Below are 27190 nucleotides of genomic sequence, written 5' to 3'. Positions count from 1 at the left end.
CCCCGGCCAGTGGTGACTAGTTGGGGGGGGTAATGCCACGGCCGCAGGGACCTACATAAGTGTCCCCCGGCTGTGGCATTATGTCCCTGGCTAGTGGAGCCCGGTGCTGGTTTTAAAAATACGGGGGACCCCTACATCTTTTGTCCCCCGTATTTTTGGAACTAGGACCGATCTAAGAGCCCGGTGCTGGTTGTCTAAATACGGGGAACCCCTGTCCAATTTTTTCCCAGTATTTAAACAACCAGGACCGGCTCAAAAAACCCGAGGCTGGTTATACTTAGGAAGGGGGACCTCACGCATTTTTTTTTTTTAATTTTTTAACCCATTCAGACCCGTCTCCATTAACTTAATGGAAGCCCTGGACAACAAAATTGCATTCATGTCCTCCTCCCACTCCCTTCCCAAACACTAATTTTAATTTTTTACTATAAAAATGTACAATATATCACTAGTATGATGAGCAGGCAGGCAGCGGGCATTGGCGGCATCGGATTGAGATGCAAATTAGTGACGGAGGGCTGGGTCAGTTGATGGTGGGCGAGTTTGTAAGCCATTGGCGGTGACAGCAGGCATCGGCTCAGAGGCAGTAGCAGGCATTGGCTCAGCGGCGGTAGGGGTCATCGGCAGGATTCGGCGGACATTATGGCTGTAGTGCCTCACCAGCCTCTGACCTCACCGCACGCCACTGGGTTGGAGATGTCCCATTTGTCGCAGCCGAGGTTCCTCCAAAGAGGCAGGAGGAAGAAACGGGACATGGAGTTTCCTGCTGAGTCTTTAAAGTTCTCACACAATGTACGGCAGATGCAGTTACACACAAAGAAGGCTCGCAGCATGGTGGGGATATCAGGTATTCCCTTTCCACCTTTGAGGGGCTCCTTGTACATAACTGATCACTTAACTCTGTTCATCTTGGAGCCCCAGATGAAGTGAAACACTGCCCTAGTGATGGCCCTGCAGACCGCGACCAGTGGTGGCCAGGCCTGCGCGGTGAACTGTAGAACGGGAAGGATCTCGTTGCGCAGCACAAGTGATTTCCCCTTGATGGTAAGTTCTCTGAGGCTCCACAATCCAATCTTCTGTCGAACAGTCGCCAGTCTCTCATCCCAGCATTTCAGGGCTGCACCCTCACCGCCAAACCAGACTCCCAGGATCTTAATGAAGTCGGGCTTGATGGCAAAAGGAAATGGTGCAGAGGATGACAGGTGCCACTTTCCGAAGAGCATAGCCTCTGACATCCCGCAGTTGACTTTAGCACCTGAAGCTCGGCCGAAGTTCTCACAGGTCTGGACGAGTGCTGTCACCGAACGCTGGTCTGCGCAGAAGACAGTGACGTCATCCATGTACAGCAAACACTTGGCCTCTCGTCGGTCACGACCCGGTGCGGTGTTCCCTCTGATCTCTGGATTCCATCTGATGCATACAGCCATGAGCTCTATAACACAAACAAAAAGAAGAGGTGAAAGAGGGCAGCCTCGTCTGACCCCAGACAGAATGGAAAAGGGGTCAGTCTTCCAGCCATTCACCAGCACCAAGCTGTGGATGTCAAGGTATATCAGGTTAACATACATACAAAACATTTTACCGAGGCCAAATTTATGCAGTACCCTGCCCATCAACTCATGCGAGACACAATCAAAGGCCTTCTCCTGGTCAAGGCTGACCAGGGCCGTGTGAACGTTCTGATCCTTGATGTAATGGACCGTGTCTCTGAGGAGAGCAAGGCTGTCTTCAATCCTGCGACCTGGAATGCCGCAGGTCTGGTACGGGTGAATGATTTGTCTGATGACAGCCTTCAGCCTGTTGGCGAGCACCTTGGTGAGGATCTTGAAGTCCACATTTAAGAGAGAGATGGGCCTCAAATTTTTCAGCTCACATCTCTCCCCCTTACGCTTATACAAGATCGTGATCATTCCCTCCCTCAGCAATGGGGGCATTTTGCCCTCCACCACCATCTCCCCATACAGCTCGAGCAGGTCCGGTCCAATGAGGTCCCACAGTGCTACATAGAGCTCTGCTGGGAGACCATCACTGCCTGGGGTCCTGCCCTGCCTAAAGGATCTGGCGGCAGAGTGCAACTCCTCCAACGCCAAGGGAGCATCCAGGGCTGCTTTACCTGCAGGATCAATGGTGTTAGTGATATCTGACAGGAACTTATCAGCCTCCTCACTGTCTGTTGTCTTAGGGGAGTAGAGGTCGCTGTAGTAGTCTCTGATGACTTTCATCACGCCCTCCTTCCCCTGTCTGGGAATGCCGGTCTCATCTCGCAGCTCAGTCAGGGGCGTGTGGCCAGAGTGGAGTTTCCTGAAATAGAAAGTTACGTTTCTCATCCTTCTCCAGGTTCTCCACCTTGGAACAGAAGATAATACGTCTGGATTCCTCCTCAAAGTGCCTTTTCAGGCCCCCTTTGGTCTCATCCAGCTCGTCTCTCACGTCCCAGCCGCACCGTTGGAGGTCCAGCAGGGACTGCAGTAGTCTTTGCAGTCTCCTGAAGTTCCTCTTTCAGTTGCACGCCTGTTGTCTGCCTTTCACCTGAAAGAAACTGCGAATGTTATCCTTAACATAATCCCACCAGTCACTCATACAGTCGAAATAACAATTGTCATTTTTCCATGTGATGTAGGCATTCAGCAGCTCCGCCAGCACATCCTCTCTTTCCAGTAGGGCACAATTCAACTTCCAGGAGCCTGGGCCAGGTGAGAAACCATTGCCCAGGACTCCTTGGAAGAGAATGGACCTGTGGTCTGAGAAGAAGCAGGGGACCATCGTATGCCTAGTCTACTTCACTGCTCTAGAGGTAAACACAAAGTCAATGCGGGAACACACAGAGCCATCGGGGCGGCTCCACGTGTAATTCACGGAGCCAGCCCCCATGGAGCCCATAGCGTCCCGCAATGATGGTTCGGTCACCATTTCTATAAGCAGTTTAGACGTCACAACAAGCTTGGTAGAGTTGCTGGTGCTGCGTCCATCCTCCTCCATGGTGCAGTTGAAGTCTCCTGCCATCACTACCGCCCTAGTGTTTGTGAGCTGCAGTCGCAGGGTCTGGAAAAGCTCCAAACGCTCATTCTTGCCAGGGTGTGCATACACGCAGATTAGCCTAATAGGCTCACCTGCCCAGGAGCCATCTACAACAAGCAATCTGCCGCAGACGAGCTCCTGAACAGAATCTAGCATGAAGAGGCTCCCCCTAATAAAAAAGGCGACCCCTGCAGACTTACACTCACCTCCACCAGACCAATAGGAGGCGCCATGAGACCACTGCCTGCCCAGATGTTTGTAGGACTTGTAGAAGGGAAGAGAACATTCCTGCAACATATACACATCACATTTCTGACTTTCTAAGAAAGTAAACACAGACTGTCTTCTAAGCTTATCCTTAATACGCCTCAAATTAATGGTGAAAATAGAAAAAGACGCCATTAGTTGGGGGGAGAAAAAAAAAAAAAAAGAGGCTAGGCAACAGTTACAATTCAACGTTTACGTTACCACTCCGTCAGGCGGGGCTTCCTCGACATCGGGTGCCGGGTCGCGGCGAGTCGTCTCCTACTATCTGGTCAAGTATGTTGGCGGCGAAGGCATCGCTCCTCCTCCTCCCTGACTGCTTCCATCAACGCCTCCATTTCTTCCTCCAGATCCTGGATCAGCTCGACCGCCAGTTTCTTTGAAGAGTCAGGGTCGGCAACTGGGCTGTCGAGCCCCTTCCTCTTGCAATTCCTCGTCTTTTCAGCACCTGCAGTGGGCTTAAGAGGGGGAAACTCTTCCAAGGAAGAGAGGGCAGGGGGGCAGGGCAGGTGGGAGAGTCGGAGGGGGGTTTAGGAGGGGTTGTGACAGGGGTACGGATGGGAGTCTCTGCCACAGAGGGTGGGGTGGTGGTGGAAGGGGGAGGAGTGAGGGGGGTGGAAGGTTTCTTACCCTCCTGAGGCTGCTGTTTCTTCTGTGCTTCTGCTGCCGAGGGCGGCCGCTTGGCAAGGGAGTCACGTCCGGTCACCACCGCTGAGTAGGTTCTCATCCTACTGGGGCAGTCCCTGTAGACGTGGTCCACCTTCCCACGCAGGTTGCAGGTTTTCCTCGTGGGGCAGTCTTTTGTCTCATGGCTGGCCACGTGGCAATTCCTGCATGCCGGGACCTTGCCGTCCTTCATCACATGGTCCTTCCTGCAGCTGCATGGCTGGACGGTGTAGTGAAGAATTCCTTGGGATCCCTCCAGGGAGAAGCACTGTGGGAGGTGCTTAACTCCTTCTGGGCACGAGGTGTCCTTTTGCAGGATGACGATCACCGCCCACTTTCCGGTCCAGAATCCATTCCCGTCCAGAACCCTTGTAGGGTCTTTCTTGACGGAGCAGAAACAGCTGAGAAATGTGACGATGTCTCTGATGGGCATGTGTGGGTTGCGCATTGAAACCGTCACCCGCCTTTCCTCTCTTTGAATAGGGCAATTGCCCACAAAGCGAGAGAAAGGGGACTCAGGCCTCACCGCTTTCACTGCCTCCCAGTACCTCTTGCAGATGGTAATGGAGGCGAATGTCACGTAGAAAATCCCCTTCAGGTAGTTCTGGATGCTGAGGGTTTCAGCGGTCGAGAAGCCCTGGTCGAGGATCATCTTCTTTCCAAATGTCTCAACCGTCATGCCCGGCATCCGTCCATCCAGCTTCATCACCATGGTATGCCTCATCCAGGGCTCCAGGGACGGTTTGTCCGTGGAGCTCACCTGGGTGGGCGCCGCTGGCGATGTCGCTACAGGGGTGGTGGCGCTGGATGTGGCTGATCCGGTTGAACCTTTGGCGGGTTTATTCACCGTCTTCATCGGCTTCTTCCTAGCGAGGGGGGCTGGAGCGGAGGCGGGAGATGGAGCAGCAGGGGCTGGAACAGCGGCAGCTGGAGCAGCGGTGGCCATCCTCACGGCTTCCCTGGCGCAGGGGGTGGGGCGAAGGGTCAGCGTCGTCGTTGAGAGTAGGAGAGGGGGTCGGTCGCTTCAGAGGGCAGAGCAAACAAGTCTAACCCTCCAGTGCAGCTAGGGAGCTATGCAGTGCTTTCTCCGGCGAAGGCCCTTTTCTCCACGCAGTCTTGCTGGCGGAGGAGGGTATCTTCTCCAGAGGGCAAAGCAAACAAGCCTTACCCTCTGCTGCAGCTGGGGGGCAATTCAAATCTTCTCCCTATTCAAGCGATCTCCTTCTCCTCGCAGTCTCGGCTGCGTTTCTTCTGGCTTCTCGGCCCAGTACAGCTAAGCCCTGAGAAGGACAGTTGTCGGTCCAAGAAACAAGGCAGCACTGTCAGTCAGCCTAAACTGATAAGAACAGAGTTTTTGATTGAAAAAGCAGTCTTTATTTGACATAAAGTAGCAAAAAACATACATAAACATGACAAACATAAGTACCGTGTCGCAGCACAGCCAAAACACAGTAGAGATGCAGACGGTATAGTGCAGTCGAAGAACTACGGCCCAGGCCAGCCTACACTATAGTTCTCAGACTGCACTATGCATTTAAACTATACAATAATACAACAGTTAATAAGGCTATGGGTGTGGAGGGTAGAAGGGCGAGGGAGGGGGAATCACATGCCCGAAGCTTTATTGAAAGACAGAAACATAAGGGGAAGGGCAATAAATAGAAAGACATCAACAAAACAACAGACATTGTGAATGGGGGTAAGGGGCCGGGGTACCAAGTCTCATTAATCAGTTCAAACAAGGGGAGAGGGGCAAAAGAAGGGGGTTTAGTCCTCTTCTTCCTTCAGGGCTGTCCATGATGGAATAGTCTCTTAGCAGGCTGTGAAGCAGCCTGCAACAGTCCTGGATGGACATCCTCTCCCTCTGCAGTTTGAGGCGGTTCCTGGCGAGCCACAAAGCGCCCTTAACACAGTTCATAAGGCGCCAGGCTTCCTGGATCGCCCCAACGGTGTGGGTGCCAGGGAATAGTCCGTAAAGTACCGAATGATACATCAGTAACGTGCGGTGAGGTCAATTGCTGGGGAGGCACCAAATTATAGGATGGGGGAGGGGGGCCCTAACAAGGATATATATATATATATATATATATATATATATATATATATATATATATGTGTGTGTGTCTCTATATTCCATAACTACTGTTTAAATTCTCACATAAAAAGGCTGATGGGGGTAAGAACGCTTCTAGGTGTCCCGTCCACACAGCTCTGCGCTCACTCTCCAAGGCATCGCCCTCCGGCTCCTCCCGCACATCCTGCTGGGACAGCACAGGGTCCTCGGCAGGGGCCTTCTCCCAGACCCAGACTCCCACAGCCCATCTTCTGGCGCCATCAGCCCAGGGAGAGGAGACTGACTAACGCTGGCGGCGGGCGGAACTAGTCAGTGCAGCCGCGGGCTGGGAGGATGTGAGCGCGGAGTGTCCGTGCAGCGCAGAGCGGGGGATGGCGATTACACCAGGACAATCACCGGAGGTGGGGTAGCTCCAGTAGCGTAACTTCATCCCAGTTGCCCGGAGGCAAGATAGATGTTGGTGTCCCCCCTTCACTCACCACATGCTAAATAGGGACAGCACCAATAAAAGGTGTGGTCTCACTGTGAATGGGTGTGTCCATACAACAGTACCCCCAAGTCAAAGTGCGCCACACAGTAGCGTAACCTTATTTTCATTACACTGCACTATAGTACAACTTATTCACATTACGCAACACGGTAGTGCCCCTTTTTCACACCATGTCACATAGTAGTGCCCCTTATTCTTTAATGTCACAGTAGTGCCACTTACAAATTAAGCCACAAAGTAACAGTGATCACGCTGAGCTACACCCTGCAGCACATACAGTCACCGGTGCTCACCCCGCTCAGCACAGACGGTCAACTGCTCACCTCCGGCCCGCAGCACATACACAGTCACCCGCTCACCCCCCCGCACAGCACATACAGTCACCTGCTCACCCCGCCTCCCCCCACAGCGCATACAGACACCCGCTCACCTTCTACCCCATAGCACATAGACACCCGCTCACCCCCCCCACAGCACATAGACACCTGCTCAACCTCCCCCCACACAGCTCAGACACCCGCTTACCTCCCCCCCACAGCACATACAGACACCCTCTCCCCTCCCCAACACAGTCACCTGCTCAAATCCCCCCACAGCATATAGACACCTGCTCACCCCCCTACAGCACATAGACACCCCCTCACCTCCCCCACACAGCACAGACACCCGCTCACCCCCCCACCCCCCCAGTACATACAGACACCAGGTCCCCTCCCAAACACAGACACCCGCTCACCCCCCCCCCACACACACAGTACATACAGACACCAGCTCCCCTCCCAAACACAGTCACCTGCTCAAATCCCCCCACAGCATATAGACACCTGCTCACCCCCCTACAGCACATAGACACCCCCTCACCTCCCCCACACAGCACAGACACCCGCTCACCCCCCCACCCCCCCAGTACATACAGACACCAGGTCCCCTCCCAAACACAGACACCCGCTCACCCCCCCCCCCCACACACACAGTACATACAGACACCAGCTCCCCTCCCAAACACAGTCACCTGCTCAAATCCCCCCACAGCATATAGACACCTGCTCACCTCCCCCCACACATCAGATAGACACCCACCCCCCAAGCATATAGTCACCGACTCACCTCCCCTGCAATACATACAGACACTTGCCCCCCACAGCACATAGACACCGGCCCCCCCTTCCCCTCCAAGCACATAGTCACCCGCTCACTTCACCACCCAGCACATAGACACCCGCTCACCTCACGCCCGCAGCACCCACAGACACCTACCCCTCCTTACCCCCTTCACAGTATATAGACACCCGCTCACCTCACAGGGCATTACTAAATCGTTATGATGCAGCTGTGCGCTCAGCGCTACACTCGGCAGCTCCTCTAACAAGAAGGACCCGTCAGGCTGCGGGTACTGTGCGGCTCTGACAGCGGGGATTGGTGCTGGAGAGACAGGCAGTCAGGAAGAGTGCTGGGGAGAGGGGCAGTCCAAAGAATGAGGAGCGATCTGACACAGGACCGGGCGATCTGACACAGGACCGGCCGGCTCCTCAGCACATCCAACCGCTCAGTGTGCTGACAGCCTGTTAGAGGAGCTGCCGAGTGGAGCACTGAGCATCATCGAAGCGGCACTCCTCACCGGTGACCGGGACACAGGGCTCTGGGGGTCGCAGTCATGTAACATGCATCCGACTGCACTGGAGCTGGAGGTAATGGACAAGCCTTGCCCACCTAGGTGATTGGACCAGCGGATCCGGTACTGGATCCGCTGTCCAATCACATCTGCAGCGCTGACAGGGATGTGCTTTCATGTGAGCTGAAAGCCCGTCCCTGTCACTGAGGCACTGATACTAGTGCCGCTTTCATCACCTTTTTCAATGGGCTTTTTCAGCCCAGTGCTTGGCCCCGCCCCCCGCTATATCCCTGTTCCCATTGTGAATGGGAGGCACTACTATCAGTGCCTCCCAAACTAATTATATGTATTACAATGATTGGAATAATATAAAGAAGAAACTTATGACACAGAATATGTGTCATAAGTATCTTCTTTCTATTATTTGAATCATTAATGACAGGGGAGGCACTGCCTCCCCTGCCTCCCCTGACTGCACGTCCCTGTGATACATGAGACAGTTCCTTGGCACACAGTATTTCAGTTCATTTTCCAGGGCATCCAACAACAACTGAGCACAGGTGCATAGATGTTTCCTCATGTATGATGCACCTGGGGCAATGTCTGTACCTGCACAGGTTCCAGGAGTGCATGAATGACCTGAGGGGCAAACCTCCTTGAATGGCCATCCACGACAGGTCTTTGTGTCTGTTTGTGAGCCTTTTGGAGTCTGCATTCTCCCAGACCTGTTTGGCAGTCGCTGAAGGGAGCCCGGAATCGTCTCCAAATCGTCTTTAGCTCTGATGAGCTTGTAGATTGTCTTTGGCTTCCACAAGTCAGGTTTAACTCCTTCCAGTTGGTGTTCCCTCACGAACTTGGGCCTCCAATTTTTCAGCTCACATCTCTCCCCCTTACGCTTATACAAGATCGTGATCATTCCCTCCCTCAGCAATGGGGGCATTTTGCCCTCCACCACCATCTCCCCATACAGCTCGAGCAGGTCCGGTCCAATGAGGTCCCACAGTGCTACATAGAGCTCTGCTGGGAGACCATTAGTGCCCGGGGTCCTGCCCTGCCTAAAGGATCTGGCGGCAGAGTGCAACTCCTCCAACGCCAAGGGAGCATCCAGGGCTGCTTTACCTGCAGGATCAATGGTGTTGGTGATACCTGATGGGAACTTATCAGCCTCCTCACTGTCTGTTGTCTTAGGGGAGTAGAGGTCGCTGTAGTAGTCTCGGACGTTCATCACGCCCTCCTTCCCCTTTCTAGGAATGCCGGTCTCATCTCGCAGCTCAGTCAGGGGCATGTGGCCAGAGTGGATTTTCCTGAAAAAGAAAGAGTTACATCTCTCATTCTTCTCCAGGTTCTTCACCTTGGAACGGAAGACAATGCGTCTGGATTCCTCCTCAAAGTGCCTTTTCAGGCCCCCTTTGGTCTCATCCAGCTCGTCTCTCACCTCCCAGCCGCACCGTTGGAGGTCCAGCAAGGACTGCAGTTTGTCTTTGCAGTCTCCTGAAGTTCCTCTTTCGGTCGCACGCCTGTTGTCTGCCTTTCACCTGAAAGAAACTGCGAATGTTAGCCTTAACATATTCCCACCAGTCACTCATACAGTCAAAATAACATTTGTCATTTTTCCATGTGATGTAGGCATCCTTCAGCTCCGCCAGCACATCCTCTCTTTCCAGTAGGGTACAATTCAACTTTCAGGAGCCTGGGCAAGGTGAGAAACCACTGCCCAGGACTCCTTGGAAGAGAATGGCCCTGTGGTCTGAGAAGAAGCAGGGGACCATCGTATGCCTAGTCTGCTTCACTGCTGTAGAGGTAAACACAAAGTAAATGCGGGAACGCACAGAGCCATCGGGGCGGCTCCACGTGTAATTCATGGTGCCAGCCCCCATGGAGCCCATAGCGTCCCGCAATGATACTTCGGTCAATATTTCTATAAGCAGTTTAGACGTCACATCAAGCTTGGTAGAGTTGCTGGTGCTGCGTCCATCCTCCTCCATGGTGCAGTTGAAGTCTCCTGCCATCACTACTGCCCTAGTGGTTGCGAGCTGCAGTCGCAGGGTCTGGAAAAGCTCCAAACGCTCATTCCTGCCAGGGGGTGCATACACGCAGATTAGCCTAATAGGCTCACCTGCCCAGGAGCCGTCTACGACAAGCAATCTGCCGCAGACGAGCTCCTGAACAGAATCTAGCATGAAGAGGCTCCCCCTAATAAGAATGGCGACCTCTGCAGACTTACACTCACCCCCACCGGACCAATAGGAGGCGCCGTGAGACCCCTGCCTGCCCAGATGTTTGTAGGACTTGGAGAAGGGAAGAGAACATTCCTGCAACATATACACATCACATTTCTGACTTTAAGAAAGTAAACACAGACTGTCTTCTAATACTTAATACTCCTCACATTAATGGTGAAAATAGAAAAAGACGCCATTAGTTGGGGAAAAAAGAGAAGCTAGGCAACAGTTACACTTTGACCTTTATGTTACCACTCCGTCGGGTGGGGCTACCTCGACATCGGGTGCCGGGTCGCCCTGCTCGGGTGGCGGCGAGTCGTCTCCTAGTATCTGGTTGAGTATGTTGGTGGCGTTGGCATCAAGCTCCTCCTGCTCCCCGATTTCTTCTTCCTTGATCAGCTCGACCGCCAGTTTCTTGGAGGATTCAGGGTCCGCAGCTGGGCTGTCGAGGCCCTTCCTCTTACAACTCCTCATCTTTTCAACACCTGCAGTGGGTGTAAGAGGGGAGAACTCTTCCAGGGAAGAGAGGGCAGGGGGGGCTGGGTTGGGAGAGACAGTGGGCTGGGTGGGAGAGTTGGAGGGGGGGGTCAGGAAGGGTTGTGACAGTGGTAGGGATCGGAGTCTGTCACAGAGGATGGGCTGGTGGTAGTAGGAGGGGGGAGTGGTGAGGGAGGTGGGGTTGGCAGGTTTCTTACCCTCCTGAGGTTTCTTTTCCTTCTGCACAGCAGAGGGCAGCAGCTTGAGGGCAGGGGGAGCACGTCCGGTCACCACCGCCGAGTAGGATCTCGCCCTACTGGGGCATTCCCTGTAGACGTGATCCACCCCGTCGCACAGGTTGCAGGATTTCCTCGTGGGGCAGTCTTTTGTCTCATGGCTGGCCATCCGGCAGTTCCTGCAGGCTGGGACCTTGCAGTTTCTTCCAATGTGTTCCTTCCCACCGCACTTCCAGCAATCTCGCGGTTGGTCGGAATAATGGAGGAGTCCTGTTGATACCCCCAGGGAAAAGCACGGTGGCAGGTGTTTGACGCCATCTGTTCTTGTATTGTCCTTTTGTAGCTTGACAATGACAGCCCACTTTCCTATCCAGAAGCTGTTTCCGTCCAGGATCTTGGAGGGTTCCTTGACCTCCGAGCAGAATCGCCTCAGGAAGGTAGGGTAGCGATGTCCTTGCCAGGCGTGTGTGGGTTCCGTATTGAAACAGTCACCCACCTTTCCTCTCTTTGTATAGGGCAATTGCCCACAAAGCAAGAGAAAGGGGATTCGGGTCTCTCCGCTTTCACCGCTTCCCAGTACCTCTTGCAGATGGCAATGGAGGCAAAGGTGACAGATGATCCCCTTCAAGTAATTCTGGATGCTGAGGGTTTCAGACGTCGAGAATCCTTGGTCGAGGACCATCTTCTTGCCAAAGGTCTCAACCGTCATGTCCGGCATCTGTCCATCCACCTCCTTCAGCTTCATCACCATGGTATACCTCATCCAGGGCTCATCCCCATGGTATACCTCATCCAGGGCTCCAGGGACGGTTTGTCCTTGGAGCTCGCCAGGGTGGGAACCACTGGCGATGTTACTGCAGGGGTGGTGGCGCTGGAAGCGGCCGATCCGGTCGAACCCTTGGCAGTTTCTTCACCGGCTTCTTCCTGGCGAGGGGGGCCGGAGCGGGAGCTGGAGCAGTGGCGGCTGGGGCAGCGGTGGCCATCCTCTCTGATCCCTTGGCGTAGTAGGTGGGGCGAAGGGTCAGCATTGTCGTCGAGAGGAGGAGAGGCGGTCGGTCGCTTCAGAGGGCAGAGCCAGCAAGTCTAACCCTCCAATGCAGCTAGGGGGCGATGCAATGCTTCTCCGGCTAAGTCCCTTTTCTTCACGTAGTCTTGCTGGTGGAGGGGGGGGGGTATCTTCTCCAGAGGGCAGAGCAAACAAGTCTAACCCTCTGCTGCAGCTGGGGGGCGATGCAAATCTTCTCCCTCTTCAAGCGATCTCCTTCTCCTCGCAGTCTCTGCTTCTTTTCTTCTGGCTTCTCGGCACGGTACAGCTTAGCCCTGAGAAGGACAGTTGTCGGTCCAAGAAACAAGGCAGCACTGTCAGTCAGCGTAAACTGATAAGAACAGATTTTTTTTTTTTTTTTTTTTTTAACCTTTCAGGTTTGTTAATACATTCAGGTAACTGATACTGAATTGTCTAACAAATCATCAGCATGGCTTTTTAATAATAATAATAAAAAAACATTCACAAAAAAAGTATAATGAAAGATAACATACAATCAAAATGTAAACATAATTCGTACATAATCAATCCATATATAAAACATGTTAATGTTCCTTCACATATCTAACCACATCCCTCCATTTCTTAACCTTATAAATGCATCTATCCCTTTTTCCTTTTATCAACCAAATAATGAACATATAAACCTACCTAAGACCATCCTCACACAATCATTTACAGACAATCGCTCATCTTTAAAACACACTCAAATTCCTTGCATTCCACAATACTTCCATCACACATCCCATTATCAACCACAAAATCCTTTCTTTCCCTCTATCACATGCACCCATACCAAATAATGCTACTCTCCAACCAATAAACTTCACTCCTGTTAACTCCTTACACACCCCACCGAAACACTTCCATACTACATTCGCAAATTCACAATTCCACATTACATGCAACACTGACTCTCTACCATTACAATCATTCCTTGGACATACATCAGAGGCTACCAAGTCTTTCTTTTTCATAAACTCTCTCACTGACAACACTTAATGCATACACATCCATACAATCTCTTTCTGTCTATTTGACAGACCAACCGATACCAACTTCTTCCATACAACCACAGCCTCACTGGATCGCAATAAATCAATATTACATACCACCTCTTTATCCCTTATGGCTTTCATTACTTTCCCTATCTCTAAAACCTTCCATAGATATCCCAATTAGGTCCTTCCTCTTAATAAAATCCTCAACCACACAATACCACCATGGACTCTTAAAAGGCCATAGGTACTTTCAGATCCCTTTTAACCCACCCTAACCCACACCAAGCCCAACCAGCCAAAAACCTCATCATACATGCCGTCTTGTTTTCCTTCTTTACCAAATTAAATACAACACCAATGTAATTAACATACAAATAAACCTCAATATCCGGGAAATCCATCCCTCCTTTCTTTCTAGCTTTCACCAATACTTCCCGTCTCATCCGTTCCATCCTACTACCCCAGAAAAATAAAAACAAAAGTCTATTCAGTTTCCTAATCTGCGATTCTGACGGTGGGAACACACGCTATAAACAATAAAACGGGCAATACTACACTTTTAATCACCGTCACTTTGCCAAATATTGTTAGCTCTCTCATCCTCCAAAAGTCTACTTTCTTTTGTATTCTTTTCTCACACACTTCCCAACTTGCTTTCCCTTTCAAATCATCTTCAAAAAGGACCCCTAACACTTTAATACCATCCTTCACACATTCTATTCCATCCATACTGTAATTTTTATCCCCAAAACATTTTAATTTGGATTTGGCCCAGTTCACCCTAAAGGCTAGAGCGCTACAAAAAAAAAAAAAAAAAAACTGACCAGCAACCTAACCCTTCTCAGCTCCGCATCATTTTTGCAAACCACGGCCACATCATCCATATATCCTAGAACTTTAACCTTCTTACCCCCACTCCCTGGGATCAACAACCCACCCACCACTTTGTCTTTCCTGATTGACTGCAATAGAGGTCCAAAGACACAAATAAATAATATTGCGGATAAAGGGCATCCCTGCCTTACCCCAGACTTAATCTGCACATTCCTACTTTCTTTCCCATTTATTAGCATTCTACTCACAACACCATCATACAACCCTCTCACACTTCTCACAAACTCTCCCGGAAACCCCATTCGCAACAATACCTTGAACATAAAACTGAGAGACACACGGTCGTATGCATTCTCAAAATCTAAAGCTAGTAATATACACACTATCTTCCTTTCACTACAATCACTCAACATATCTCTCAACAAAATTCAATTATCAGTCATCCTCCTACCAGGCACACCACACACTTGGTCCTCACCCATCACCTGCTCAACCACTTCTCTCATTCTATTTGCCATCACTTTCGCAAAGATCTTGTAATCTGAATTCAGCAGTGATCGGTCTCCAATTTTCTAACAATTTCTTATCTCCTTTCTTATGTACTAATACTACAATCCCTTGCTTCATGCTATCACACAACCTCGCATTTTCAAACATAAACATACATACCTCACATACATCCTTACTTATAATGTCCCAAAAACAACTATAAAACTCAATCGGCAACCCATCCATTCCTGGAGTTTTATTTCGATTTGCGCTATCAACCACCCTTTTAACCTCCTCCTCTTTAATTTTCTCCATCAACATATTTAAATCAGCATCATGCACTCTGACACACCACACAAAACTTCCTCTTCCATATCTCCATCCACCACTTTCTGATCATACAATCTTTCATAAAAATCAGCAACCACATCCATCATACTTTCACCTCTTACTTCCATACCGTTCCTGTCTAGTACCTGCTCTATTTCACGACTACTATTGCAGGCTTTTTTAAAGAAAAACCTTGCGCATTTCTCATTTTCCTCAAGTTCTTGATCTAAAGATGATTTCCCTGCCTCTCTCTTTCATACATTTACACACCTCACTCCTTGCCTGTATAATTTCTTCTTTAACATCCACCTCTTCTGCTCTTAATTTCTCCAAAAAGATCAACCTATTATTCTATCTTATATATCGGTTCTTCCTTCTTCTCGCCATCCTATAACCCGCTCTCCGGAAAAAGGTTCTAATACAACCCTTAACCCAGTCCCACCACACCAGTACATTAGCAAATTCTTTACTCCTTTCTCTCCAAACCTCATACTCTCTGCCAAACCTACTACATAACACTCTATCCTTTAGTAAACTCACATTAAGTCGCCATAATCCTTTCCCATATTTTATACACGATTCACTATTAATTTTGCAGCATAGTGACTCATGAAAACGGCACTTTCTCTTGCATAAAATCAACATAATTTATATCTTTGGAAAAAAATAAATCAATGTGAGATGCTACATGATTCTGTGCCTGGGTCTCTAACGCTGGGTGTGGCTAGAAGCTCTCATTGGGTTAGCAGCAGGTCTATCACACCCAGTCCACAGCAGATTGGGTGAGAATCGCCCTCCCACACAGGTTACATCCAATGGGAGCCTCTGCACTTTGCCTGTTGTGTTTTCACAGAGCAGGATTAGCAATGGGACTGATGGAGCTGCAGCTCCAGGCCCACACCCCAAAATAGTCCCACTGCATCTGCAGCAACACACCCTCCAACAATTTACACAGAAAAATTGTTACAAATTCACAAAGGGGGCGTGGCCACGGGAACATCGACGTGGCCACGCCCCTTTTGCTATACTTTCAATGGAAGCTTGGAGAGTCAAAAAACGGTACAGACCATAAAAAAAAGGGACTGTACCTGCCAAAAAGGTGCAGCTGGAGGGTATGCCACTGCATCTGCAGCAAGTCTCTGCGCTGTACATAGGGGAAAACATCCTTTTACTACAGCGTCCTATGGGGGTCATTCCGAGTTGTTCGCTAGCTGCATTCGTTCGCTGCACAGTGATCAGGCAAAAACTCGCCAATTCTGCGCATGTTTATGCAGCGCAATGCGCACGTGCGGCGTACTATTACAATGAATTGTGTCGTTTTACACAGGGTCTAGCGATGCTTTTCAGTTGCACAGGCAGCCGCAGAGTGATTGACAGGAAGAGGGCGTTTCTGGGTGTCAACTGACCGTTTTCAGGGAGTGTTTGGAAAAAGGCAGGCGTGGCTGGGCGAACGCAGGGCGTGTTCGTGACGTCAAATCAGGAACTGAATGGTCTGAAGTGATCGCAAGCGCTGAGTAGGTCTGAAGCTACTCTGAAACTGCACAAAAAAATTTTGTAGCCGCTCTGCGATCCCTTCATTCGCACTTCTGCTAAGCTAAAATACACTCCCAGTTTGCGGCGGCATAGCGTTTGCACGGCCGCTCAAAACTGCTAGCGAGCGATCAACTCGGAATGACCACCAATGTCTTGCTGCCAGTCCACCTGCCACCTCCGGCATCAACAATCCCCACTCCCTAGCCGCGGCGCACGTGGAACAAAAGCTGCTGCGGCCACTGGCATAGATGTGTATGAAAGCGGCGCAGCAGAAGGCTTTCATAGCCCTCCCTGCACCGCATACTCTGAGCCCCGGAGCCGCCTCTGCGTGTGATGTCACAGAAGTGCCTCCCAGCCACAGCCGCGCCCAGATCCCCAGAGGCCCCGACTCCGCAACACAGCACCTGGGCTGCCGGCCTGGAAGCCCAGAGATGGCTAATGTAACGGATAGAGTGGGTGATATTGCGGAGGGTAATGTCTGGATGCTGAATCAATGTAAAAGGTGACAGTGCTGTGCAGTACAGTGGGTGTGCAGTCAGGGCCAGTGCTAGGGTGTTCGGCGCCCCCCTACAAACTATAACTTTGCACCCTTGCATACTTTACAAATGCACAGCGCACATAATGCCCCCTGTAGTAGAGACACTTACACATGTAATGCCCCCTGTACCAGAGACGCCTACACATGTAATGCCCCCTGTACCAGTCACGCTTACACATGTCACGTCCCCCTGTACCAGTGACGCTTAGACATGTAACGCCCCCTGTACCAGTGCCGCTTAGACACGTAACGCCCCCTGTACCAGTGCCGCTTAGACACGTAACGCCCCCTGTAGCAGTGCCGCTTACACACGTAACGCCCCCTGTAGCAGTGCCGCTTACACACGTAACGCCCCCTGTACCAGTGCCGCTTAGACACGTAACGCCCCCTGTAGCAGTGCCGCTTACACACGTAACGCCCCCTGTAGCAGTGCCGCTTACACACGTAACGCCCCCTGTAGCAGTGCCGCTTACACACGTAACGCCCCCTGTAGCAGTGCCGCTTACACACGTAACGCCCCCTGTAGCAGTGCCGCTTACACACGTAACGCCCCCTGTAGCAGTGCCGCTTACACACGTAACGCCCCCTGTAGCAGTGCCGCTTACACACGTAACGCCCCCTGTAGCAGTGCCGCTTACACACGTAACGCCCCCTGTAGCAGTGACGCTTACACACGTAACGCCCCCTGTAGCAGTGACGCTTACACACGTAACGCCCCCTGTCCCAGTGACGCTGACACACGTAACGCCCCCTGTCCCAGTGACGCTGACACACGTTATGCCCCCTGTCCCAGTGACGCTGACACACGTAACGCCCCCTGTCCCAGTGACGCTGACACATGTAACGCCCCCTGTCCCAGTGACGCTGACACACGTAACGCCCACTGTCCCAGTGACGCTTACACACGTAACGCCCCCTGTCCCAGTGACGCTTACACACGAAATGCCCCCTGTCCCAGTGACGCTTACATACGTAATGCCCCCTCTACCAGTGCCGCTTATACACATTATGCAGCAGTCACACATACACGCGTGCGTGTGTGTGTGTATATATATTATATATATATATACACACACACACACACACACACACACACACACTGTACATACATTACACAGTCACACATATGAAGGGGTGGTATTCATGTGACCGCCGGTCAGCTGACCGACAGTCACATGACCTCCTCCACGAGCCTGACGGCTCACTTTCCCGATGGTCAGCATGCCGACCAACAGGGACACCCATAGAGTGGGAATAGAAACCCCTCCCCGCCGGGATCCCGGTTCGGTATGCTGCCGGGATCCTGGCGTCGGTAAGCTGACCGGCGGTCAGGAGACTGCCGGTCAGCCATACTACACCCATATATACAGACATATTATATATATATATATATATATATATATATATATATATATATATATATATATATATACACACACACACGCACACACATATATACACACACACACACATATATACATACACATATATACATACACACACACACACACACACACACACACACACATTCTCTTTCCAGACACTTATCTAATGAAGTCTGGCTGGCAGAAGCTGTAGCAGCTCATCCTCCTGCTGCAGCATGGTCCAGTCTAGCTCCGTCCCTTATTACCATCTAGCACCACCCCCTTTGGCTCCCTCTCGGCCACTGAATGTCACACAGGGGAGAGGAGGTTTTGTGCTGCCGGCGCCGAGGGAGGGAGAGGAGGTTTTGTGCTGCCGGCACCGCTGCATGTGTGACAGCAGCCGGCAGCAGGGAAAGCAGCAGCAGCTCAGCACAGGGATGCAGAGCAGGGAGAAAGTCTCTCCTTCCTGGTGCCTCCCTGCACTGCTTCCCTTTGCTGAGCGACTAGCGCCAGGCCTGTGTGCAGTGTCACTGACACTGCACAGCACTCTCACCTTTTACATTGATTCAGCCAGTCAGTCACTATTGTTAGCGCCATTGTCCCAACGTGCCGCATTACAGGAAAGTAGACGCACTAAATAAACTACAGCTCCCAGCAGCCCTTAGCGCCAAAGCATTCCGGCCCTTATGGCTGCTAGGAGCTGTAGTTTATTGAGTGCATCTTCCTCCCTGTAATGCGGCACGTTGGGACACCGGCGCTAACAATAGTGACTAGCTGCTGTGCGAGTCTCCGGGAGAGCCACTGCCAAAGGGAGGACAGCAGCTTAGCTGCTTCCAGGAGGAGAAGCATTACCCGCCCTTTCCCCATTTGCAGTAACTCCGGGACACATCTGCGGCACCCCCACACTCCCCCTCCAGCACCTGCGGTAGCTCCGGACCCCCTCCCCCACCCGCAGCAACCCCGCAACCACCCCTCCCGCCATACCACCGCATCCGTCCCTCCCCCACCTGGGGCCACCTCCGCAACTACTCCTCCCCCACTCGCAGTGGCTCCGGACCACCACCCGCAGCTCCCACACCACCTGTGGCACCACCGCAACTGCCCCTCCCGCGGCACCCCAGGATCCCATCCGCATCTTCCCCGCACCCGCCACTCCCCCAACAAAAGCACATACTAGGTGATTCAACAGGCTCTGCGTGCGCTGTTCACGCCGTTGCAAGGGGCTTTGACCCCTTAACCATTGCATGCCCTGCAATGTTTAACCACTCACACAATTATGATTGGATGTCATACTCCATATAATAAAAATATTACACGCCACAAGGGTGTGCAAGGGTTAAGGGGGCATAGCCCCTTACGACGGTGTGAAGAGCGCCCGTAGGGCGCGATGAATCACCTAGTATCATATAACATTCTCCCACTTATGTCTACTATTCTTTCACCCCCACCCACCCTCCCCTCCTTACTGATAACACAATTCATATCACCTGCTATTATTGTAGGAATTTTACCCGACAGAAAAATTTTAACCTTATCAAAAAAACATTTCCTTTCTTGTTTTTCAGCAGGTGCATAAACACAAAAGATTCTGAATTTCCAACCTCTATAATTTGCCGTAACAGAAATACATCTCCCTTCCTCTATAACTATATATTTTTCCACTTTTAATTCTTTATTTCTAAACAAAATACCTACCCCATCATTTCTATTTTTACCTGAGCCTGACCAAACAGACTCCCCATAAACCCATTCATCTTTTTTTGGCTCATACTTCAATCCACACTCCTGCAGACATATAATGTCAGCTTTTTGCGCAGCTACATACTCCAAAACTGCTGCTCTTTTGGCTTTGCTGGTAATTAACCTTACATTCAACGAAAATACTGTCAAATTAGACATCCTAATATAATATATTAAAGTAACAGAACAATACTGCCTGTATTTATATCAATTAAACACACTATTCTGTGCTGTTAATTCCACAACACAGACTGATATCAGCATTCTGCATATTCAGCTTCATAGCTTTTAACACCTCTGTTACCAAGATAGGTATTAATCAAGCAAAAATAATCCCTAAACTCATCATAAAAAAACACAAAATATAAAAGCAAACCAAAAGCATTACCAGCATTCATAAGAAAATAACTAATTATTCTCAGCTTTTATAGTATTAAATTGTAACACTAGCCATAATATCTTCATTCTATACATCTCCATTATTCCACTCCAGTTATTCCAAATAACCCTTTAAACAAAAGAAGCTTTCCATCTAGGCTTAATGCATAAAAAAACAGTATACTTATCATTCATATAAGCACTTAAACAAACCCAGCTGTTAAACTTCACAGCACAAAACTTTAGCATTACCTGGAATTACCATTATATTCCAACTAGATATTTTAAGTATATAAAAAAACACAAGAAAAACACATTATTATGCAGCCCATGGTTCAGCACAAAAAATACTTCGCTTTGGCCACCATTCTTTAAGCTTTGTCCTGAAGCAATTCACCCATAATGATTTTGCACGTCTCTTCACCCTATACCCTTTTGTCCCTTGTAAGAGGTACACTGTTTTACACTTGTTGGTCCACTTCCCCCACCTAAAAAATAAGCCGTGCCTTCCACATCTCTGTCTCCAATATTCCCTGAAGAGGATCCCTCTTCGGGTACATCTTGTTCCACACGTGCCTTTTTTGCACCACGCTCAGGAAATTCAGTCTTTCTTACCAAGGAGCCCAAGTCCTCAGTTTCACTGACGATTTCATCTATTTTAGCCGATTCCACAGACATTACAGGGTTAAAGAATTCATCAATGACCAGACTATGGTCTGGGCTTTCTGCTAGTTCACTTGTCTCCTGAATTATTGCTTCCATTTCATCTGGAAAAGTTTGCTGAGATTCTTCCATGCTCTCTTCACGTGCCTCATCAGACTGGGTGTGTTCCACCACCTCATCAGCAACACCTGCAATCTCAATCTGCACTTCATTAACCCTTTCAGATCCCATGCTGGCTTCATGAGCTTTCTCAGCATCCAAATCTTGAAACCAGACTTTCCTAATATTGACTTTAGCAGTCGGACAATTGCGAACCGCATGTCCTGTTTTCCCGCAAATGTCACAAGACTTGACCATTGGGCAATTACCGGCTTCATGTCCAGTCTGCCTACAATTTCTGCAGACTTTCCCAGTGGTACACTCCTCTTTCGTATGAAGAAGGTTCCCTGGTTGCCTTGAACCTGTCTCTCAAATTTGGATTGTTTCAACAAACCCGTCCATCCTGGCAGATTTCAATTTTTCACTACAGTGGGATGGCTCTGTGATGTCATCGTGATGCACGCTCTATGATGTCATCATTATGCGACACGTGATGTCATCATTATGCGACACACGTGATGTCACAATGTGCTTGGCTGTACGGACTGCATTTGCTTGGCTTGCCTACTGACATCCACTTGAGGGAGACACACACCAGGAGATAGATGCAGTATATACATACTGCAGAGGTTGTTCCTTTACTGACTGCCTCTACAGCAAACATCCACACGGACTCCGCCACAAAAATAAAAAAGATTTCCAAACCAGACCGTGTCGAAAAGCCAAGCAGAAGGATGATAATAATAGTAAGTTAGGAATTTAGGAGTTGATTTCAAAGTGGGAATGCTTGTTCGTTCGCACTTAGTTAGCATTCAGGAATTAGGCCTACATATGCCTCACATCCAAATGGTCCCCCAGCGTTTAAATTTGCCCTGTGTAGAAGGAGGGAATTCAATGGAGACAAGAAGTAGATGCAAAACAAGACTCCACAATAGTTTTCGGGTGCTTTTATTCATCCATTGTAGCATTTTGCAAGGAACAGCAACACTTGAATACAATTTTGCAACAGTGTAAGCCTGCTTGCAAAATTCCCCCAAATCCAGGAGTTTAACAATGCTATGCTGCAAGAACTTTGCACATCTTGGGGAAAAGTTAAGAAGTCGTCAATAGTCTATTTTTGGAATACAGAATAGGAAAGGTGCACCGGTCCCGGAGGTACTGCAATACCGGGTCAATGCGTGGAGTGGACAGAGCAAGCTCTTCTTCCATCTCCCTGTTCTCAAAATCCATTTAATATATGGCCCCCAGATAGGGGGCGTATCAGATATTACACTGATAAGAACAGATTTTTTTATTTTTTTTTGTAATCCATAGATCCTTATTTAATACAAGGAATCAAAATGCATATCAGAGGTATAATGGTGATCAGAAGGGATGGAGGAATAACGTGACAAACAATGGTGACTCAGTACGACTCTGCTCAATCGTCATAATATAATGCAGTCTTTATGCAGCGATAAGATGTAAGCCGGACTGAGCTGCTCTCACAAAACCGGTCTCGGCTGCTGAGTCAACAGACAAAATCGTTTCTTGATTGTAATTCGGTGTCTGGAACGTTTGTCCTCTGGAGAGAAACGGGCAGGATGCGCTGAAGAGGTTGGTTGTCCAGTTGGAAATACTCTCTTCATGGTGTACATCCGGTCACCCTGCTCGTTCAGGTAATTTTTATTTTTATTTTTTTTAAACCATTCAGGTTTAAAAAAACTGACGCATGCCCACAGGGGGTAGCAATCACTTTGACTTTCAAAGTACAGTTTTTAAAAATCATCACTCATGGTTTGTATATATATTTTTTTTTTTTCACCAATCAATCTTTAACCTTTTCTGGTCATCCAAAAAGAATAATTCAGCAATTTCACAAAACATAAAACAGTACAATATCATCTTTTACATTTTAAGGACATTTCTAACTTTCAGAAATAACCCCCAAAAAACACAGACAATGGAACCCTAAACACCCAAGGGGAACTAAAACACAACCATATCTTTCCATTTTTTCACCTTCCATATACCTTCTGCATCTAAGCCACCACCGCCATCTCTATCAATCATATAACAAACATACAGCTTACTAAACACCATTCTTACACAGTCATTAATTTCCCATTCATCCTTTTTATACACAACCATATTCCTTGCGTTCCATAAGACTTCCATTACGCATGACATCAACAACCACATCATTCTCTGTTGTACCTTCCCACTTACACACATACCAAACATTGCCAATCTCCATGACACCACATTTATACCACCCAATTCCATGCACACAGTTTTCAATTTATCCCAAACCTTCCTCGCAAAACTACAAGTCCAAAAAACATGTCTCACAGTCTCACTCGCACCATAATTCACTCTTGGACATACATCCACACTCACTAAATCACGCTTTTTTTAAAACCTCACGTACTGGTAGTATCCCATGCATTCCCATCCAAACTATATCCCTCTGTCTGCTCATCATCTTTCATACCTATTTTCTTCCATACCTCCAAAGCATCCTTTGAACGCAAAAACTCAATATTACAAGCTGTATCTTTCCCACGTAACACTTTCATCACTTTCACAAAAATCTTTTACACTAACACCTGTTAGGTTCCTGGTGCTCAGAACAAGGGAGATGTTGCGTAGTGAGTCCTGAGCACCAGAAAATGACGCTGAAACAAGGTGTGGTGTGGAAATAGCCCCTAGCACCCTACCTCCGTTGTTTCACCCGTGTGGTCCGTTCACGCCTGAGTGACTATGGTTTCTTGGGCCCACGGCAGCCGCGCTTGAAGGGCGGATTAGGTCTGCCCAACTCTGATGCCCCCAGGTCTTAGATTGAGACAAGGTGTGAACCGAGACAGGATAACAACAAGGGGACCTCTAGCTAAAACAAATAGAAGGCTAGGGGCTACTAACAACCCTAAACCTAAATATATGTGCGGCACGCCGCCAAAGGAAAAGAACAACAAAGGAAATGCTGTCCACTCGCCGACACAATACCGTTGTGTACCGGCGGTGACAGCACAAGCAGAACCCTCTGCAAAACACCAGAAACAAATTATAACCAAAGAATACTGCGGCCTGAGCCGACGGACGCGGCAAAGCCGCTACTCACGGAACCAGTACAAATACTGGCAAACGGACAGGAACCCCCAATGTAGCCGACACAGACTCTCAGAACTGGAGGACAGGCAGAATCCCAAACGACAGACCGGTGGACACCAAGAAGCCAGATATTCGACCAGACACAGACAAAGCCACAGGACTCCTGGACAGGAACGCTTCACGGCAGGACACAGGATCAGACACTGGAATCGACACTGGAATCGACACTCAAAGCAGCTAGACAGACACTGCTAGACAGGAGCTCAGGAACTGGCAGGGACTAGCTCAGAACTCAAGAACTCTGGAACCCAGGAAACCTGGAAATATCACCAGCGTCTGTGAATTGCACTGAGCCAGCATATAAGAGAGAGTCTTAATTAATTATGTCATGCAGCTGCCCTGTTGCACAACTGAGAGGTGCAATCAACAGACAGGTGAGGCTGAACACATGGGAACAAGCTGCAATCACACAAACTCACCACTGGCAGCAAACAAGAATCTTCTTAAACCAGAGCAACGGGAAATCCTGGCCTGCAAGACTACTTATAAACATAAAATAGGAATGAACCACTACCTGTGGTTCATAACAGTACCCTCTCTTTAAGGGTGGGCTCCGAACACCCCATGACACCCACGGGGAACAGAGACAGAAGTATAACATAAAATACATAACCAAAAATGCAAAACAGGAATGAGCCACAGCCGTGGCTCATAACAACACCCACCAAATCATTCTTCCTAACAAATTTTTCAACATATTTATACCACACAGGACAAACAGCCGCCATCGGTACTAGTAGTGATCTCTTCTTCCAACCTAATCCGCACAGCATCCACCCAGCCAAATAATGCATCATGCATGCAGCCTTACTTTGCCTCCCCAACAATCTAGCCACTGATGCTACATAATTAACTCCTAAAAAAACCTCAAAATTTGGGAAATCAAATCCACCTTTCGCTCTTTCATAACTTCCTCTCTCCTTAGTCTTTGCATTTTACAAACCCAAAAAAATAAAAAGCATAACCTCACAATCTTCCGAAAACAACCATACGGTGGGGGGAACACACAAGCAACGAATAATAATATTGGAAGAATCACACTTTTAATAATAAGCACTTTCCCAGTCATAGATAAATCTCTTCATTTCCAAAAATTCAATTTTTTAGCAATCTTTCTACCACATATTTCCCAACTCTCCCTCCCTTTTAAGTCATCATCAAATATTATACCCAAAATTTTGATACCACCCTCTACACATTCCACATCCTTTATACGAACCCGAATATTCCCAAAAACTTTAATTTGGCTCTTCCCCCAATTAACCCTAAACGCAGATATACTACAGAAAATATTAATTAATAAAACCTCCCTATTCAGTGCAGCCTGATTCTTACTTAAAATTACAATATCATCCATATAGCCCAATACTTTTACATGCTTACCACCACTACCAGGGATCAAGCAGCCTCTCACAATTTTCTCTTTCCTAATCATTTGTAATAATGGCTCAATCACACTAATAAACAGGATAGGGGACAAAGGGCATCCTTGTCTGACACCAGATTCAATTGTGACACTCACTTACATTCCCATTTACTAACACTTTACTAGAGACACGATCATACAAACTTTTAACCCTTTTAACAAAAAACTCAGGAAAACCCACTTTCTCTAAGACCCTAAACATAAAACAATGTGACACATGATCAAAAGCCTTCTCAAAATCCACACTAAAAAACACACAACTCTGCTTCCTCTCCACACTATCACCAATTATATCCCTAATTAACATTAAATTCTCACTTATCCGTCTGCCTGGCACACCGCATACCTGATCCTCATTTATACACTGATTTATCACACACCTCATTCGATCAGCCAAATCCTTTGCATATACTTTATAGTCAGCATTAAGTAATGTTATAGGTCTCCAATTACCCAGATTTTTCTGATCATCCTTCTTATATAATAACACTACAATGCCTTCTCTCATTGACACACACAGTCTCCCGGACTTCCACATATACTCACATACTTCAAACAGATCCATCCCAACAGTTTCCCAAAAACACTTGTAAACCTCAACCGGTATACCATCGCTACCAGGAGTTTTATTATTTTTTGCACAATCTACAGCTCTCTTTACCTCCTCAACCGACACACATTCAACCAAACCTTCCCTTTCATCCTCATTTATTTCATCCTCCATAACATTCAACACCTCCAAACCCACTTCTTCATCTATTTCTTTCCTCATATATAAAGCTTTATAAAACCTTTCAACCACGCGCAACACATCATATCCTTTCACTTCTTCCCCGTTACCATCACATACACTTTCCATATCCTTTTTACTATTACTAATTTTTTTAAAGAAAAAACTTGTAAATTTTTCATTTTTTTCTATATTCTCCATCTTAGCCTGAAACATGATTTCTTCCCCCTTATTATTCAGAAAATTGTTAATTTCTTTCCTAGTTTTAATTATATCATCACTCACATTATATCCCATTTCCCTTATCTTATACAAAAAAGACATCCTCTTGCACCAACTCTCATACACCTGCCTTTTCTTCCTTGCACACCTGTATCCACATCTGACAAAAAAACACTTTCATTTGTACCTTCATCCAATCCCACCACGCAGTTATTTCTTTAAAATCACACTTTTTCCTTTTCCACCATCCATATTTTTTCCTAAACTCATTCTTCACCCATTCATCCTCAAGCAGTCTCACATTTAACTTCCACACTCCTCTACCATACACATTCTTACTTTACCCTTTCACCTTACATAACAAACAATCATGATCCGAATATACAACATTTACTTGCTCCATACTTACACATTCAATCTCCTTAGAAACAAAAATATAATCCAATCTTGATTTTACTCCACCCCTGTCTGCCCGATATGTTGGCGGTGGTGGCTTATTCATACATACCTTCGCAACATCTACAAGGGAAAAATCAAACACAATTTGTCTTAGAAGATTACCAGTAACATCCACTTTATCCGAAAACCC

At 48.3% G+C, this 27190-nt stretch overlaps 1 pseudogene; it reads right to left on the bottom strand.

Moving 5' to 3' along the window:
• Positions 1–22206: 22206 nt before the first annotated feature.
• LOC134899719 (U2 spliceosomal RNA) lies at positions 22207–22409 on the bottom strand (annotated as a pseudogene).
• Between the last annotated feature and the right edge of the window lie 4781 nt (positions 22410–27190).

This window comes from Pseudophryne corroboree, chromosome 3, assembly GCF_028390025.1.
Source record: "Pseudophryne corroboree isolate aPseCor3 chromosome 3, aPseCor3.hap2, whole genome shotgun sequence".
Lineage (NCBI taxonomy): Eukaryota > Metazoa > Chordata > Amphibia > Anura > Myobatrachidae > Pseudophryne > Pseudophryne corroboree.
This window is presented reverse-complemented; position numbering and strand designations above follow the sequence as displayed.